The sequence below is a fragment of the Dreissena polymorpha genome, chromosome 9, assembly GCF_020536995.1.
Source record: "Dreissena polymorpha isolate Duluth1 chromosome 9, UMN_Dpol_1.0, whole genome shotgun sequence".
In the NCBI taxonomy this organism is placed as follows: domain Eukaryota; kingdom Metazoa; phylum Mollusca; class Bivalvia; order Myida; family Dreissenidae; genus Dreissena; species Dreissena polymorpha.
In genome coordinates, this window is record NC_068363.1 from 31,650,548 (window position 1) to 31,658,470 (window position 7,923).

Sequence of the window (7,923 nt, forward strand, 5' to 3'; positions counted from 1 at the left end):
CTTAAGTGCATTGGGGCCATACAACGCGCATTATGTAAACAATGAATCATGAGAATGATTCTTTTTCATTGACTTGATTCTGATGATGATGATATTGATGATGATTAGAAAGATGAATAGAATATTTTTTTGAATGAAAATGTTGTCTTATAGCTGATTTTAGAAAGGAAGAAATAAAATTATTTTAAGTCTTTACATTGTTTAGTACATGTACACATATTTACCATTTTGTTTATACAAAAATTGAACAGTTGGCCATGCACTCATCAACTCCAGACTCCCTATGACCCAACCCTCTCTTAAGAGGCCACCCCGCCTAAGCAGCCAATTTGGCTGTTTCCCTTGACTGGCTGCTTAAGAGGGGTTGGACTGTATTTCCTTACAGTAATTCGATTTAACATTCTTTCTTGCCTTATGTCTATGAAGACTTTTTGATCAATAATTCATCGCATTGCATGTTTATGAAGAAAAAAACTTCGATGCGGAGAGAAATGTTAATAGATTCACGACTTTGTGCAACACCATTTGCATGTGATCATAGTGAAAGTGAAGATAAAATGGGGATCTGTTTACAGCTTCCCGTTACAGTTGAACAGTGGATAATTAAGTATCGATTGATGGTATTATGTTTGCTTAGAGACGAAATGGTTATGGATGCAGAAAGAAACACTAATTAGTCATTACCGATCAAATATTCGTAAGGCTGCATCGAACGTTTGCAGATTTAATTTTCAAATTTGGTAAAACATTTATTGGAATTGACAATATTACATTCTGACATTGTCAGTTTTTTTGGAAAATTCCATTTTATCATTCTGATCGTATCACATGAAAGTTAATAGTATATTAATCAGTAAAATATTTATTAATATAATGTAAAATGTGTTTACTCATGGGCTTAAAGCCTAATGTATGTTGAATAAACTCTCTATGTTTACTATGTAAAGAAAGGTTTGAACACTTAGCATTGATGGTTTTAGTGCTCCACGATTTAATCATATGTTGCTGCGTACTTTCTCTTTGCCCTATATTTTATAACCGACGCATTAGTCTCCGTATTTAATAGTACGCATTAACTCAAAATGCATTCACATATGTATGTGGTAATATAAATCTGCTGAAGCTTTACGCTGGTTTACCGGTGATCATGAATCATACAGAGCTCCTATATTTCTAGTTGAGAACGTATATTATGTTTTAACTAATCATCAAAACATTTAAAGTAATAATCTAATTTTAAAGTAACAATGTAATACAATGATCTTTAAATTCAGACGTTAATAACGTTTTTTTGGAAATATTTAATATTAAATATTCAATTTATTTCATTGTCGAAAACAACTTACATAGTAGTATCGTTTGTATATGAGTAGATCAGTATATGTTGAATACAATTGTAATGTTAGAATAGCATTTTAATGATACTTGCATTTTTACAAATTATATCGATTTGTAAGCATGCTATAAAAAGTCGTACCAATCTGCAATGCTATTCTCTTGGATGGATATATACATCTCCATTAACCACTATTACCTCTTGGTCCTTGCATAACAATCAGTGGCAATCGTTAAGTATTCAAATTATTGCATTTGTGAATTGAACATCTTTGACCGTGTACTTGTTATCGGTACGGTATTGAGCACTCTGTCCGATTACCTAGCTAATTGTAATAATGCGCCCTCGATATGTTTATAATGACAAGGAAATTGTGTAATAATGTTTTTTCATCACATTTATAAACATCGAATTGAACTTATTGATACTGAAAGGTTTTTAAAATGTGGTCAAAAGATTAAATAATGATTGATAGATAATATCGTTTTCAAAAAAATGAGTGCAACAATTATTATGATTGATATCAAAGAGACTAATTATGCGTGCTGTTATAATACGATGTTATGGAAGATATTCGTTTCAAAGTGTATATGTACACAAAAGGTACATATATTTGTTTTATATATTGATAATAAAATTAATGTTCCCATAAATTGTTAATCAGAATTTGATATTGTATTAGTTTTACTCTTAAAATACATCCATACTAAAATGATTAGCCCGTACGTAAATAACATATTATGATATAACTATTTAGAACATCCGATGACGTCATTCGTACCACGAAAACGTTGAAAGTGCTATCATATTATTGCGTCCAAAATAGTTCATGTTAAACGGGCCTAGTTTTTCTTAAGACATGTGAGTATACTTAATGAGTATTCTTTTTGAAAATTTCAATATAATGTTGTTGAGTATATTAAAAAACATATTATCACATGTCATACCCTGTTTCCCATGTAATATAACCATTACGATTTTTTTTATCGTTTACATGTGTAATATACTTTTTTAGCGTTTTCATTGGCTTATTTTCGTTCGATTGACCAATCGCATTTTTTCATTTATTGAATTGATCTTGCAACGTCAAATGACGTCACGAAATGTAGACAACATTCGGAATTCATCATTTGTTTGCGAAATTATTTATTCAATTTGCTCATTTTAAAGCATGTGATACAAAAGATCTTAAGGGGTGTTGCTGCAGTTTTGATGATTTTTTTCAATCTAATAACTTTTGCTCAAATTTTTTATTCAAGTACTACATACAAATACTAAATGAAAAATGCAATAAAAACATAGGGTCACCGGCTTTGTTTGGATTTTATTCACCATTATATAATATGTACTTTTTCATTAAAACTGAAAAATCTCTAATTGCATTATAATGATTAATAACCTATGAAATTGGAAACATGTAGAGATTATATAAGCTAATATATATCATATACCATTTAAGTAAACCACAAACAACCCAAAAAATGGAGAACACAAGTTAAATTTTAAGAAATTTAATTTTTATAATTTTTATGTCACCCAAAAAACGTCATTTTTTTACTATTTTTACCATAAAAATGGAATTAAAAAAAGTTCTATCTAATAACTTTTTGCGAAACTGCTCATGTATTGTTATCATGAAACAAAAATAAAAAAAGGTGGTCACCGCACTTTTAACAGAGATTTTATGGTTTAACCATCCCTACCGTCTTGAATAAAATTTCACAAAATACAGCAATTAGGCCAAACCCAAGTACCAGTACATACATTGCTAGAAATATGCATAAACATAAGACTTTTTTTTACAATCTTAACTGGGATTACAACAGCCTACCAAAAAACAAAACACTAATACAATATTTAATCACAAACATAATACCATACAGTATCAAATTCGACCTTAAACATTAGTATCTTACATATACTTGTTCACAGATTTCGGAATGTTTTGAAGTTTGTGATTAAATGCTTTAAATTGATAAATGTAAACAACAGGACTAAAGAGCTCCAGTATAAAACAAGAATGGAATTAAAGAAAGTAAAAAAAGTAATAAAAAAAGTTGACCCCACCTGGGATCGAACCACTGACAATTATATTATGAACAAACTTGGTCATTTCTAATGATTGTGATAACAAAAATATTGAGTTGTGATAATAGCATCATCGGTGTTTCTATAAATATATCCTCGGATAAATAAACTGCCGCAACACCCCTTAAACTCGTCCAGGAAATTTGTTAGTAAGCTCGCCAAAGGCTCCCTTACTAACAACATTCCTCAACTCGTTTAATAAAATATATGATATGTCAACTCGTGCCAGATCCTATATGTATGTAAACAACTACATAATACAAATGTAAGTTAAACAGGGTTGTGTATACCAACGTAATATGTTTTTACTCGTTTCACAGATGGCATGCTCACTTTCATTAGCTTATTAGGCGGCCAAAATTTAGTAGATGTATAAACTGTCAAGTGTACACAACGCTCTTAAAAACCCTACTTTATTTTAAACAATATATTCGAAAACACGTACGTGTATTATTTCAAATACACTATTTATTGAAATATTGCGAATTTAATGCACATGTTCAATACATTTTAACATGCATTACAACTAACAGAAAAGACACAGTACTTGTTTGGATGACCGCCTAAATCGCGTGACAATAGATCGTTAGATTCAATTTATATTGGCAGAAAATCCCCGATGTAAATTAATTAATTAATTAATAATTCTATTATCAGAACATGATATTTTTGGTCACCATTGTTCAGTGATCTGCATGGCAGCGATGCGTACGGATCGTGCCAATTCCTAAATATTGGTTCATTACAAACTATTGTTTTTTGCCTTGTATACCGTTGCATGCAAGTCGCTCGCTCGGTGTTCGCTTAGCGACATATGGAGCCAATCGTAGTAGTGTGCGTTTCTGGAATAGTATAACATTGACTGTATTCATTGGGTAAGTGTTTTCAGCGTACAATTCGTGGACAGGCATTCGAGGACCATAACGATTCTGTTAAATTAAATAAATATTTATGATAAGTTTTATATGTTCTTTTGATGACAGCAGCAATATGCGTCGCGAAGATGTGATACATGCATTATTAACTTCTCGTCTATAATTGTTTACAGTTTAATGTAGCGCATTGGTCCTTTGTTTTACATTTACATGTGTGTTTTGTTTCATGTGTAATGTATCATGTATTTAATTATTTTAATTTATAGTATATTACTATCTATTTTTATTGCACAGTTCATAAAATCATTATCAGTATATCTTGCATAACAGTTTTTGATATTCACTAGAAAAGAAAAACAACTGTTTGTGCATTATTGTCTGTCTAATACATCAATGAGTATAACAACTGTATCTTCTCTGTGGAATTCAATTGCATTAATACAAACAGGATAACGCGCGATGGGAAAATTGTTTGACAAATGCGTAGTTATATTTATTTGCTAAAATTAAATATTGTTAGTGTACAACTGTTTCAAAAACGACATGCATTAAAGTGCTTATTTAATTGAAAATATGTAAACATTGTTCACATAATATCAAATATTTGGCTATCACGGGTAAGGTACATACCACTATAACAATATTAAAAATGTGGACGTGGGTGTAGCAATACCATCGACAATATATTTTCTGCATAGTTAGTATTTTTATAACAGGATTCACATGTTTATTCAAGTGTTAGACATACAAACTCTTTTACAGGTAATGTTTGGAGGGCCGGTTGTTTTTGAATTACACCAGGCAATTTACAAGTTCACAGATGTTTAACTGTACATGCGTTTCTTCGCTTCAAACGTACATGTATACCAGTCGTTAATTATGTTAATAGACCGCTTCATGCCTTCATAAATCATAACATACTCAAGTGACCGTAAAATCTACGCTTTTAAGTCGTGTTTGTTTTCACATTTTATTTTCGTTTATGCTTCAGGCATTGCTTTATATTGTCAGGGCTAAAATGCTATGTTATAACGATTGTTATTAATTATAATGTACTAGTCAATGCCTTCTTCATGCTGATTATTTGAACAAGAACGTTCATACATGCTGGGATTCTCGTGTCAATACATTGTACACCATTAAAATTTAGCGTAATTATAAACTTAAAAAAATAACAGGCAGTATGATATCACAGCATAATCACCGCTTACTATTAAATTTAATGAGAGCAAACAACATGTTTGGAACAAACTACGAATCGTTTTGTGTCTATATCATGATACAACCACTGATCATAACATGATCCCGATAGATGCTGTGCGTGATTATTTCATCTAAATGCCCTCCATTATAAAAACAAGCATACATCATTTGCACAAATTTCTATAAAAAAACAACACAAAAAACGCTGGCATACCTTTAACATTTAGGCATCAAACATGTTTTATTTCCGTATACAAATTACAACAATTTACATACCATGCGGATCTTTAAAAGACAATAACATTTAAAGTATTTTCCACATCGTTAATGACTTATTCCTATATCAAGACGTTTCTTTCATGATAAGACCAAACAATCACATTGTATTTTTTTCGGCTATATAATTTAACTAATCTATATGACTTGAAATTCGTTTGGTAATTGTATTATCCGGCTATTTTATTTCAGTATATATTGTACTGATTGAAAACGTTCATCATGTTGTATGTAGTTGTATATTATACGACGATATGATATGATATCCATATACTGTTGCAAAAACTCATTAAGTAACTGCACATTATATTAAGAAAATATCGCTATGAAGAAGATCTCTCGTTTTAAATCAGGAACACAGCTGATTATACAATTGTATCTTATCTTGAAAAAACTTGACCCGTTTCCTCAGTTAACTTATTTAATCAGATCTCAAGTCTGAGCTTCAGTAAGTTCAGTTGATTTTTATTGCAAACAAAAAAGTATTTTCATGCGACCACCTGCACCACTATTAACGGAATATTGATGGATAAAGTATCAAGTCATATAACTTTTTAAAGCAGCCATCTAGAGGTCAAACGTGTTTGTTGTGAATTCAATTCACTTTTAAAAATCGTATCTATAATGCACAAAATAATGTTAATGAAACGTATGCTGTTTTATTTTTAGTTGTTAAGTTTAATTGCTTTGCTAAATACTGTTTCTGCTAGAATATTAAGTTATAATTAGTCAGTATTTTCTGAAAACAAAACTGTATGAGTATTTAAAAGCGATGATGTACTATAAATTAACTCACCGCTGAATGCATACATTTCAATTTTATCTTTAAAACATACAAACAGGAGGCCGCGTTTTGTGTGTTGCTTTCATCAGCTTCACGAGTTTGCATTCCCTATTTTGGAGTCTGAGATAATTTAATTAAAATCTCGATCGATAGGCAAAGCTGACATTCTGTCTTTTCCCTGAATTTATGAAGCATATTAACCATTTTATCCCTCGGCTTCTATGATGAAGGTCTGATGTATATGATCTTAGTTACATTCAGTATTGTCATTTACGCTGTCGACACAACATGAAATGATTTCTTTTCAATATATGACTCGCGAGTTTCTCTAAATAATTGTAAGAAACGCTCATAAAGTATGTCCACATTAATTTATATAACGAAGGACATTTTAATGTTTGGTAATCGAACCCGTTTTGTTGTTTTTGTTGCACGAAATCACAGATACAAACTTCTAAATTACTACCAATAGTGTACTTATAAGCAACGATCTGAGAAAATGGGGCTTAATGCATATTCTTAAAGTGTCGTCCCATACTAGACAGCGCAGTCCGCACAAGCTATCCAGAGACGACACTTTCCGCTTTCATTTGAAGGAAGAATATTCTAAACGAGAACCGAATCTAGGAGAAAAGTGTCGCCCCTGACTATCCTGACCGGACTGTACAGGTTAATATGTGCCTCGTTTTCTAGTGACTAGGAATTCATATTAAGTCGTATTCTTTTACCACTTATACAGCTTTAACAAGTACTAATACATGCACTGCTATACAGACGTATTAATCTGTTACAAGTTCAATTTAGTACCTAACAAACGCACATATCCCTGCTGTAATCGCTACTGTTTATACTACGTATAGTTTTTAATCTAATTAATCTTAAACTAAATAAGAAGGAATAGTGCCATGTACATGTATCACTAGCTTCTTTGGCAAATATTCAAATATTAGTTCACAATTATATAGTTACAATGATAAATACTGTATTAACTTGCGCCTACTTTGATGTATGTGCATTATTAATCAATACCGACATTTCTAACGGATGATTCATTAACTGATTAGATATAACGGCATAGATATAAATGCACACTTTTGCAGATTCGTGTTTTAGTATAACGAATTTCAATATCACATAAATAACGATTCGTTATGCATCGCAGCTCACTGACATGTTTACCTGTAAATGAAAGAAGTTATAAAAGAATACACAGTATGTACATTTATTAAAAATTTCTTCAAAAACACGAACAAAAACTGACACTCGTAATTTTCTCAATAAAAAAATTGAAGTCGTCAATGTTTTCATAAAGCGATACAAAATGTGCGTCTTTCTGGTTTTCGGTATTGATTTATTAATTA